Here is a 12,199-nt window from a genome sequence, read left to right as displayed (position 1 = left end):
AGCTCACCTATACATAAAGAGCGGAAAAGATCGCGAGGAGAGATGCTTATCGAGTGTTATTATAGGAGATTCGGAGGTACGTCAAGTATGTATAGCTTGAAAATTTTGACTGTTCAAATCCAAGGGATGATTTGTTAGGGATATATATTTAAACTCGCGCCAGTGATGGATCAGTTGGTTTGACGCGGAAATTTTTTATGAGATCATTTCGAAGCATTTTTATGTGCGAATCATAATCTTGACCTTGAAAGGTCAAGTTTATTCATTGTTGTTTTAACTTCATGTGCGTCATAAACAATTAGACTATTGTAAGTACTAACATAAAAGCTTTTTTTCTCGCGTGTCATATTGAATGTGTAAATAAACCAAACCATTTTTCTTGCAAGTTGTAAAATGATAAATAAAGAAAAATAAATTGCCCGGATAATTGGTTTTTTGTGGTAGAGATATATTAGGCTCTCAATAAAAAGCATTTTTATGATTCGAACCCGCACATACCATCACTATTTTTATTTTTAAAATAGGATAAACTATTATTAATATTATTCTCAAACAGCTTTAAAATAAATAAAGTATGCGGAACTTGTTAAAATCTGCGCCTTTCAAACATTAGTCATGTAGATTCATAGCTGTAAATTACAAAAGAGTTGAAAAGCCTGCGATTGAAACAAACGTATCTATTTCTACAGAACTATGGAAAATATTTAAAATTAAACTCAGCTTTTCCATTCAATGCAGCCTTTGTTGAGCGACCGAAATTTTCCAAAATTCTCTCTCTCTCTCTCTCTCTCTCTCTCTCTCTTATATGCGGTGCGGTACAAAAGAATCATCGAAAGAGGTACAGCAATACGTTACGCATCGCGCGCTCTTATTTAAATAACACAGCGCGCTCGCGCGAGGCACCATCGTCAATAAGGCCAACAATAGTTCTTTCTTGCGATAACAAACGCCGCGCTTGCGCGCTGCATGCACACATCGGGAAGCGTTCGCTCGATCAGCGCATTTATCGCGCGAGTTCAATGCAATCTCGCTCTCCGGCTTTTATTGTACACATTTTGCATATCGGCTGTTATTTTGCTTAATTCTGTTTACGACGATGCGCTCGGTGGCACAGCTGCCGCTTCTCTCATCTCGATTTTCCCACTGCTCACATCATGAGCTGCTTTTTTCGACGATGCGCGCGTCACGTGAGAATTTTTTCTCATCGATTCAAACTCGAGAATATCGAAGAATGAATATCGCTTTTTTGCGCGCCAGGCTTCGATGCAGTCGATCGCGTGGTTTACATAAAAATAGAGGGAGATATTGCAGTTCAGAGGTTGCGCAATAACTTCCGTTATTTCCGTTTGTTTGCAAAGAATAAAAATTTGCATTTGAAATCAGCTATTATGTACCTAAACAGATAGGATATGTAGCACATCGTGCAAAATGAAACACGATGTTAGATGCTTCACCAAGCGGATTCTATAATGATTCAACTTTTTATTTTGCTTAAGTTATTCGTGGCACATTTTACGAACAATATATACTTGGTAAAACATTGACTTTCAGCGATAACTCTTGCATGATATGAAAAAACGAAATCTATTTTTCCCGTTTCGAATCTATCGTCCCGCTATCAAATTCATTAAAATTTCGTTTGACATAATGAATTCGACTGCATTTATTTTTATTGCATTATTGATTGGCGTTATTCCGTTGAAAAATAGCCATATTCTCGGATTCGCCTGGATCTCGCAGAATATAATCAGCATAAATGTTGCTATTATCTGTTGCGATTATATAAAATGACGATGTTATTAAATTGAAACCTCGAATATTCAATATCTACACTGCTGTATTCCGATCGAAAGTAGAAAATTGAGTTCTTATCGGGAAAGTTTATCGAAAATGTTATTAATAATATTGCAAAGTTACCGTGCAACTTGCGCATAGACCAATTTGTAGCAATAAAGAATCAGAAGTAATAATTACTTTGACGTCAAACCAAAAGGAATCCTAGCAATTTTTTTCGAGAAACGATTTCACCGAGCCATTTTCTCTAATCGCGAGTTCAGAAACAAAAATCCAACGCTATCTCCAAGCAAATTTGGCAAGGCGCATAATATCCTTTTTCCTGCGACCACACACTCAATTAGTGGAACAAGTCTTTTATCACAACCGGCGAGTTCTCGAGATTCTATAGATTTACGCCTTATCGGTATCGAATGAGGCGATTAGCATAATCGTTATAGTGATACGAGGCTTGCGCTCTCGGGCGGTGAGAGTTTATTGCTTGATTAATAGTAACGATTATTCAAAGAGTAATTCAACGCGCTTAATAATTCATGAACGTGGAGAAATCTGTAACAGGAAGTTGCGGAAATGCTTATTATCGTATACACTGTATTGAGCTTTCCTCTATCGGACACGTGCAGTATGCATTATATCCAGGAAAGTTTTAACATGTGTCGCGCGCGTGTTTACAAGAATAGAACGTTGTGCTCTACAAACATGTAGATTTTCAATAGCTGCTGTATGAAATTTTGTTACATTAATGAAATTTTCAATGAGGGACTTTTATTTATTTAACAACTATCTTTATCTTAATAACATCTTTGAATTATTACTGATATTTAAAAAAAATAGATTCCCGACTAAACGAAATTAATATATACTTTTTTGCCAATAAGAGGTGAGGAGGAAAAGAAAGTGAAATCGATCAAGTTTCTGTCTACTGCGCATAGTTTACGACAAGCTGATTTATTTTTTCCATTCTTTTTTCGTTAAAGTGAAAATTTTCAACGTTCGCAACAGTGTTTCTGTCCTAATTATACTATTAGAACGCAATGTATTAGCACAATCATCTGTCACACACAATAATATTTTTTTTCACTTTTAGCGGTTTTATGAAAACGAAATTTGCACATTGTAACAGTATGGTGATTAGTATTATATTTGTCGCTAAACCTAGTTTTTGCCCATATTCGCTGTAATGCATTGCGTCAACGATAATAATGCAAATAAATTAGAAAAAAGATGTGCAGGAAGAATAATGTTTCCCCAACTCAAATTCATCACGTAAAAGTTTCGCACGGCGAAATCGACTTATCAGTGGCGCTCTGGCATCAGACGTTTGACAACGGCGAGAGAGAAAGAGAAGCGCGATTGAAGTAGGCTGCAGTGTGACGGAATGCGCTCGCGTTCGCCTTATCGGCCAGCGATATCGAATTTACGAGTTATGCACGCGCGCACGTGGATATATCGATAATGAGTGCAGGCTTATAAGCGAGTGCATGCACTGATTTGTGTATGCATGTGTTGCATATTTTTTTCTCTCTATTTGAATAGCTTTTTTCTATAGCTGATCATTGCAGGCCAGTTTTGGTAAGCCTAGTTTGCGTAATCTTAATTTGCATTATTAAGCCGATAGCTACGATAAGTTTAAAGATACTCTATGTATCGCGAACGAATGATATGATTAGAAAAATGTCAACATCATTGATGTAACGATATTAGAATCTTGAAAGTACATATTAATTTTCCAGACATTTCCAGCACCCGATCCGACTCGTAAACACGTATCACCACCATCAAAGGTGAAAAATTTATCTACCCGTAGAATCTGATGCTTATCACGATCAATACAAACAGCTCAATCTAGCAGCTGCCTCTGTTGCCAACGTCTCTAAATCAAGATAAACCATCGACTTTTTTAAAAAAGAAGAAGCCGTTGGTCACTGAAACTCTACACCAGCAGCTCCAAGACAATTCACAATAAACGGAAAAAATCGTGCAGTAGCCGAATGCAGAGTCCGTAGCTGCAGCAGCAGCGTTAGATTCGCCAAGGCCGATCGATTTCTCGCGCCGGCTCAGTGGGACGACGACGAATTGAACGAATGCGTTGCGGACACACGTGGTTTCGCACGTGCGCTCCCGCGAATGCGCGATTTTCCGACTTATTTGCGTTCGTGCGTTCATGTGTTATGGATGCATTTTTTTCACCTCAGTTTCAAGCCGATATTGGTTATTTTAGAGGCGTCGCGAAAAGCAGCGGTTAGTATATAGAGGGTGTTTAGACGCTTTGAGGTGGCTGCGATATTCCGAGGACCGAATAAGGAAAGTTTTAGTAAAAAATAAATCAAACAATTACGCCACGAACCATAAATATTCCACATAGCTAAGAAACGACGGAAAAAAGAGTACACACACAAAAATACAAAAAAGAAGAGTCGATTCAGAAGAGATGCTCGACCGAGGTTTTATGTGCTTCTTCTTTTTGTCTGCCTTTGCTTATACTTTGCTCGCGCGCATTTGCGTCCGCAAAGACGCGCTAACGTTTGCTATGCGCATGTTTTGACTAGCGGAAGCGTCGTGTATGTGTACAGTTGAGTTTTGAGGAAGAATTATGAATGCGCTTTCGTTGCATTGTGTGTATATGCGTGTGTGCCGCTGGAATTTTCGCAGATTATAATTTTAGCGAGGGTTTACAACCTCTTCTTCTTCTGGGTACTAGAAAACAATGCCGAATGCAGCTGTTCGATAAGTGAACCGAGATCTAAACGAATATCTTGATGTATTTTTTTTGTGCGAAAGTGCACTTTTTTCTGCTATTTTAAATGTTCATCGGTATTAACTCTTAAAAAAGTAAAAGGTTAGGCGAGTTTGATATATTGAGATAGAAAAGGAGATCAATCAAACAAAGTCAAGTTTATTATATTTAATCGTAACGAAGCAAAGATCAACTCTCAAGATAATTACTACGTCACTTGCCATGCCCGTTTCATTTACTTTTTATATATATTAGAACGTCATACAAACACTATACGTACAATGAAACGGGCATGCAAGTGACGTAGTAATTATCTTGAGAGTTGTTCTTTGCTTCGTTACGATTAAATATAATAAACTTGACTTTGTTTAATTGATCTCAGTTCTTTTCTATCTGTAATTTTGTTGCGGAATATATCAAACTCGCCTAACCTTTTACTTCTTTAAGAGTTAATTTTTTTAGAGATTTCAATCCTTTTTTTAAAATTGTTTAGAGTATTTCATATTAAAAGTCGTAAAAATAAAATATAAGCATCTTCAGCACCATTCGACCACAGCTTTTTAGTAACATTTTTATTACTAAGAGGAAATCACTGATTGTTCTAATGCACATCACCCTCGAATTATTTCTACACCTAGACACCAAAAACCACGGGGCTAACTACCTAGACGTCGTTATCGGGCACCCTGTACCTCTAGACACCTTCTTCGAATGATTTTTACACCTAGACACAAAAAACCACGGAGTGCGCCACCTAGACCTTGTCATCGGCTACCCTGGCAAGCTAGTTACTGTTACAGCTCCGGAATGCAGAGTATGCACTGGCAACCTCTTAATTCAAAATATCGTAATATATTATTAGATTTTCTTGAGAAGGCAATTCTCACCTGTATATAGCTTTGCGGCCAACTTCACGGTCCTAACACTTCTTGCGGCTAACTTAACGGTCCTTTCACATTTCGGGCTGAAGAAGAAAAACGTAATTTTAGCATTTGTGGATTATTATACACTCACATAAAAATAAGCATCCTTTTCACTAATATTTTTGTTGGAAATCATAGTGTAGCTCAGAAAACATACTAATAAGCCAAAAAAATCTTACGAACAGTAACAATAAGCATTTTTTTTCTGTATCATGAAAAACCCGAACACCAATATAGAAGTAAATAGTGTCACGGGCGCCGCGGCTTCGTCTGCTTCTCAAACTCGCCTTCGTGGCGCTACTGCACCACTTGATTATGAAATAACGTCATCACTGAGAGACTTTCGGTGTAGCTGCTACTCCTTAAGGTCTTGTGGTGCCTCAAATCGTGGTAGTAGGCGCTACTCCGATTCGGCGCAAAAAACTCGACTCAGCTAAATGTCGCACGAAGCACAAATTCGAGTGTACCGCATATATTAATAATATAATTGTTGGAAATTGTTGCGTATAGAACGCCAAATAACTAAAGCATTAACATTTTAACCGTTTCTAACAAAACAATAGAAATTATCATAAGAAATATTGGTTTACAACTCATAAGAGTATTTTGAGGTTATTTCGTCTGCTAATAGAGCCGCTACTAGATGGAGCCGCTGCTACACTCTTCGGCGCGTGGGCTACGCCGAATTGGAGTAGCTGTTACTCCGATCGCAAGAGTAGAAACGTCATGAACTTGAATAGTAGTATAGCTACACCAAAAGTCTCTCAGTGATGATGCATCGTATTTTTTTTTCCGTTCCAATTACGAACATGTACGCGTTTTGTTATCAGGAATTCATTATGGCGATTACGAATCTTTCCCGAACAAAACAACTAATTTGGAGCAAGCGGAAGGTTTCAGAAATCACCTATATTTCAACAAACAGATAATTTATTCGTTTCCTGCCTATGCACTGGCTATAGTATGAAAAAAGAGAGGAAAAGCCTCTTGCGATCTCTTGCGCAAGCGCGGTTCAATTTAATTAACAATGGGAGTACATTAAATATTTAAAAGCACAAGAGAGAGAGAGAGAGAGAGAGAGAGAGAGAGAGAGAGAGAGAGAGAGAGAGAGAAAGCAGATATCTTGCTATGAAAAAAACACAGAGCAGCGATAAAGGCGTATTGTGCGGTTAAAATGAAATAAAAATAAAGAGAGAAAAGACTCGGATTCCATGAATAAATCTGTAAGAGACAACAATTTGCGCGCTACCGAGCGCTGTGTGATTATTTACTAATAAATTGTACGTTTACACTCGGTTAATACTCGGCGAATAAAAATTAATTCTCGTTATACGCGTGAAATATCGCACATCTGCTTGCGAATGCGTGAAAAATACCGAAAAATTATTGATAAATTTTGTAGGTGCGCTATAGCTAGAAAGTTGACAATTGAAGGTAATGAGACGTGAAAGAGAGCCTGTATTTATGAATGATCCCGTCTGAGCGGTTCGATCCATTACTACTTACTATACTCATATATATATATATATATATATATATATATCGGCCTATCTGGGTAAGCTTTATTTTATTTAGCAGTTTTAGATACATTCCGAGGTCACTGATTACGGCTTGTAAACTGTAGGCTAAAAATAGAAAACGATCCGTTATCGCAATGCACACGATAAAAGTATAAACAGTGCTTTATTATTATCCAACATTCAGAACGAATTTTAGAATCGCGCGAATAAAAATCATACCACTCGCGAATTCCTCGTAACCACGTTTAACGTCGAATCTAAAAATAAAGCGTCTCGGTTTGTTTACTACAACGAAAAAAAAACAACAATAAACCACACAAAATAAAACCAATTGGAAGTTCAATAAAGCCATTTGAAACTGCAGAGAAACACAAGAGCTCTGCATGGAACTGCTGCACACTCGATTCTCTTATGCATATTATTTACGCTCCGTACAATAAGGAAGAAACGGCAATAAAAACAATGATCGCCGCCGCTGCTGAAGTGGCTTGTCCATCGCGCCGTGACGCCTATATGCGTTGTATTATATACACAGACACCTATACTGCACACAAGCGCGTCAGTCGATCTCGCATCTGTGCTCGGAGATCGATGTCGCGTGACGAAATACAAAGATTGTTCTACGCGTATACGTGTACGTATTTGTGTAGCAGCGGCATAATGTATATACTTACTTGCGTTTACGCTATGACGCAAGCGCGCGATGCGCCTACACCTGTTGATAGTTCGAGGTGTGCGTGGGTATATATATATATATATAGAGAGAGAGAGAGAGAGAGAGATCCGACGACGTCACGAGCTTCCGCGACTTTCTTTCTTTCTACGAGTATTATATTGGGCCGCAGTACTTCTGTATTTTTGTCGTAGAGTACGATGCACTTGTCACTTGTCACTGTTCTTTCCGTGTAAAATTAACTCGAAATTCAGTCGTTGGCGCACTTCACTGTAGAATTTTTCCTCCTCGATTCTCCCTATTCCGCGCACACTTGCTTCTCTCTTTCCGCTTCTCGCACAAAAAAAGAAAAACAACACGCACGTATATACGAACACCACACACCGCGCACTGGCAAGTGTCTTATTCGGTCCGTTGCTGTGTACACAAGATTCACGGAGTCTCGAACGTTTTCGCTGATTCCCCGTTATTTGATTGTTTCCCCGAAATGACTCGACGCCGGCGCGCGGCGGACATTCCTTCTTTCCGCCTCGGACTCCATGATCTACTCGAACAACGAAATAACTCTCTTCCCCTCGGTTTTCCGCACCGATCGATGCAGCGCGATTAGTCGTTCGTATATTTAGACAGAGACGCGGTACGACGAAAAAAAACGTATATCACTCACGCGACGCACGTGTGCGCGAGCGGACAAACAAACAAACACATCAGCGCGCTTGTAATCTCATTGTCTTTCTCTCCTCCGCCGCCTCCTCCTCCTCCTCCTCCTCTTTTGTTGACGGCTGACTAATTTCGCGACAATGACTATTAACGCGCCGGCGATGCTGATTCAGAGAGAAGAGCGCGCACAGGGAGCGTCGAAAAGAACTCCTCGGCTATTATACACTTACGTCTCGTTCGCTTTTCGATCGCGTCTCCTGCGATGCAGTCCTTCAGTCCCCCGGTGTGTTTTCAACGAGAATTCTTCGACCGTTGGGAAACTTCGTTTGAAAAAGCGTCTTTTAGGTTAGACGAAATACGCGTCCCTGCAATCACTCAGCATCCGCGCACTTGTCACTCACGACTCGGCGACGGAAAAACCTCGCGGTCCACGACAGCCAAGGCACGTACTTACTCGTGCACACACATAACCGAGCTTAAAAACACCGGCTCGTCGACAGTGACAGCATCAGAGAGCAGCGGCGAAACGCGCGTGCTGCGGAGCATATAGGCGCGCGCGCGACTGTGCTAGCGAGAACACAGAGCGACGGTGGCGGCGACGGCGGCCCCCACGTTGTTTGTCTCGCGAGTGGCCTGTTTACATGTTGACTCTGTTTACGCGTTTCGCCCCCTCCTATGCGCGAGTCTCGCGCCACACACGCTACTTCTCCCCTCCACCGCGTCCGGCGTGTAGTCGCTATGGTCGGTAATGCAGTGTGTCTGCGCCAACTGGCATTGTGTCGTGTATGCGTGCGAGCTATACTCGCTGCTGCACTCTGGCCCTCTCCTTCTTCTCCGCGCGGTTTTCTCTGTCGCTCCTGCATATGCTCGACTCGCCGCTCGCGATGCATTGTGAGCGTGTGTGTGTTCGTGTATACTTATAGAGCGGGTTAACTGTGACGGTGCGATGCTCATCGGTCGTATTGTGCGCGACTCGCGAGAGAGATTTTTTTTCCCGCTTCGAGGGAAACGGTGACGCGCGGATGGCGCGGTGCGGGACGTGCTCTCGGACGTGGTGGAGAACACTGGACACTGGACAAGGACTCGGAGGTGCGACTGCAGCCAGCGGTGAGTAGTTTTTTGGTCGTTTTCTTCGGAAGGTTATAAGGGAAAAGCGTCTCGAAAAAATTCGGAGAATCGAGCCGTTGGGGTAATGGAAAGTCTCAAGATGGCGCTGGTATAACTATACGGGCAGTTTAGCTCGGGAAGTCGATCGCTGCGCATTTTTCTCGGTACACCGGAATCGATAGTATCCTAACCAGAAAAAATTCTCCTTTTGCTCGCTTGTAACGATCGAATAGTGATTTTTTGGCATTGTCCGGTGATAGACGCTAAGTACGTGAATGTGAATATAATGGGGCTTATGGGAGAAATCACGACGCGACAAAGATTGGCGTCTTTATGGAATGAGGTTATTCCGGGAACGCTTTTTACAGGTAAGAGTGACTTGTGTAACTGAATATAATTTATCAAGCTATAACTACTGCTAGCATCAAATATTTTTATGTTTATTTGTATAACATACGTCCTCGCGAGATTATTCTTGCAGCAGTTTACGCATTTGTATAGGATACGGCAACATAAAATTTTGTACTTTTTACATCATAGTTTGATATTTACTCGTAGGACATGTCATGAATATTTCTACGTATTACTCAGTGTCATAATGCTAGTAGAAAATGACCTTATTTCTGAGCATAATTGCTGGTCAAAATTTTATAAAATAGAGTGTTATGAGGAATTTGTTTCAGAGTATTTCTAGCAATTTCAGATAAACCTCATATTATGACGCGTTGGCGTATATATTAATATACCAACAAACAACTGCGCATTTTAATGCAAAAATTGCGTTGCAAAAACAAGAGGCAAGAGAAGTGCCACAGGTCGATCATTACTTAGATGACTCGTAATAATTCAAGCAACTTTTTGACATTCGAACGTGCGTGAACGTGACTCTTCGCGGAAACAAACTCGGCGTATGCACGGAATTCATGCGGTATATATTATGCAAACGTAAATACACACACGGAAAAGGCACTTAGAATTTTGTTTCAATGTAGCAGCCTTAACGAAGGAACACCGGATTGTATGTAGATTTAATATGCTTCTCTATTCAACTTCCGCGGTTAACGGGCTCTTTTTTCTCTTTTACGCCATTAAGCTAAATTAGTTGTTCTAATTGACTGAATAAGTGTGTTAGGCGATCTGGAAAAGCGCTACATTATTATTATTTAAGCGCCTTCTCGCGTGAAAAAATGTAGGGGCGCTCGTGACTGCGTTCGCAACGTTTAGTATGCAGGAAAATCGGATGTTGTGAAGCCAAGATAAACGTTATGTGATTGGCTCATGTAGTGCACATGCGTCCAAGTCAGAAGTCTAAACGTTTTCAAGGTTAGGGTGCGCAACGCGAGCTGTTCAAAATCTAGTAACCTAAAACTGTTGACGTATTCGATTTTCAAGTCGCCATCTACTTGCATCACGAACGGAAACAATTTAAAATCTTATTTACTACGGCCGCGTCTTCAGCCAAATAGATTTCCAGAGTCTATTAATACCACCTAAAAGCTTTTCTCTCTTACGGCGCGAGTGTCAATAATGCAAATCAACCAGCCGGGTGAGATTTCCATCGGCTGAATCAGCCTCTTGCGCATATCGCGCGTGTAAAAAAAATAAAATCTAAAACCTCTTGCAGAAAACTTGTGCATCGCGCTATATAGATCTACTCACGAGGAAAAGGCATCGAAAGCAAATGCATCGTCGCGCGGAAAAACGAAATGCTCTCAAGTCTTTTGCTATACGCATTGCACACGTGCGATGAGCGCGCGAGACGTTAAAAAAGACATTTGAGATGCAAAAACTTCCCTGACGACACGAGCGCGCGAAGCTGTTTGTCATCCGGACGCATGACAATGCGCCCAAGCGAAGCAGATGCGTGCGCGCGTTTTTTCTTTTCATTTGCATAATGCAGGTGCACCAGTGTCAAGTCCACTGCTCGATGCTGACGTCATCGTCGTAGTTGGGGCTCTCCTTTCGATACGTATGGTATACACACAGCCGTACATCGTATTTTATACTTCGCAGCTTTAAATTAGCCGTGGATGAGGATAATTTTCGCTCTTGGAAAAACCTCTGCGTATGATAATTATCATGAGCGCGGTTTTCGCTGCGCGTTTGAGTGAGCGATGTTTGTTTCGGGATTGATTTATTGAAAAGAGCCGAGTATGAAGCTTATTTATTGGGATGATTTGCTAGCGCACTGTGTTGCAAAACCACTGATGTTTATAGATGCATCGCTGCGGTGTAATAACGTAAATGTGACGCGTATTGTCAAGTTGAGTGAAACTTTTTTGTCGATTGGTCGTGGATGTGCTTTGTTATATTTGGAATTCATTTCAATTTTCAGAATTCGGTAAACGAAAAATGAAAAATATAAACGCATGTGAATCGAATATTGAATTTTTATTTAATCGCAATAACTCGCGGTACAGCAGGTAAATTAATTTTTAGTAAATTATTCATCTCTTCTGTATAATATACAAGAGGTACGAGTTTTCTCCTGGATGTAATTTAAAATAACTCGAGTAAAAAATGTCTTTTAGTGCTTAGCGAAAGTTGTAATAGAATCCGTAAGCATGTAATTTCAGTTCCTGATAAAAATTTTTAGCGTCGAGTTTCACTTTGATACCGTTTTAATTAAAATGAAAAAGCAGAAGATTAATATTGTGTCGTAAGATATGCGTATTAATCTCTTGGCTGATTCCGCGTATAAGTTTACAAGTTATCTTCGTAGCTCCGCGAGAGATGCAACTCTTGAACTGCTTTTTAAAGATGACGTTTTCGCAGAGTTTATTAC

At 40.5% G+C, this 12,199-nt stretch overlaps 2 protein-coding genes across 12 annotated transcripts in view; one reads left to right on the top strand and one right to left on the bottom strand.

Annotated features, from left to right (window-relative positions):
- LOC100115252 (forkhead box protein P1) overlaps window positions 1-12,199 on the bottom strand; it is a 221,518-nt gene that overhangs the window by 183,261 nt on the left and 26,058 nt on the right. For 2 of the 5 annotated variants that reach the window (XM_031929090.2, XM_031929091.2), the window contains exon 1: window positions 7,649-8,932. The exons of 2 other annotated variants lie outside the window; for them this stretch is intronic. The gene's annotated coding sequence lies outside the window, so the exon portion shown is untranslated. Of the gene's footprint in view, window positions 1-7,648; window positions 8,933-12,199 lie in introns of those variants that run through there. One more of the 5 variants, XM_031929093.2, reaches the window with a different exon arrangement.
- Window positions 9,081-12,199, top strand: part of LOC100678173 — a 222,750-nt gene continuing 219,631 nt past the window's right edge. For 3 of the 7 annotated variants that reach the window (XM_032599185.1, XM_032599186.1, XM_031929109.2), the window contains exon 1: window positions 9,551-9,782. The gene's annotated coding sequence lies outside the window, so the exon portion shown is untranslated. Of the gene's footprint in view, window positions 9,415-9,544; window positions 9,783-12,199 lie in introns of those variants that run through there. The other 4 variants (XM_031929110.2, XM_031929106.2, XM_031929107.1 and 1 more) reach the window with 3 other exon arrangements.

This window comes from Nasonia vitripennis, chromosome 4, assembly GCF_009193385.2.
Source record: "Nasonia vitripennis strain AsymCx chromosome 4, Nvit_psr_1.1, whole genome shotgun sequence".
Classification (NCBI taxonomy): Eukaryota; Metazoa; Arthropoda; class Insecta; order Hymenoptera; family Pteromalidae; genus Nasonia; species Nasonia vitripennis.
Note: the sequence above shows the minus strand (reverse complement) of the source record. Positions and strands in the feature narration are given on the sequence as shown.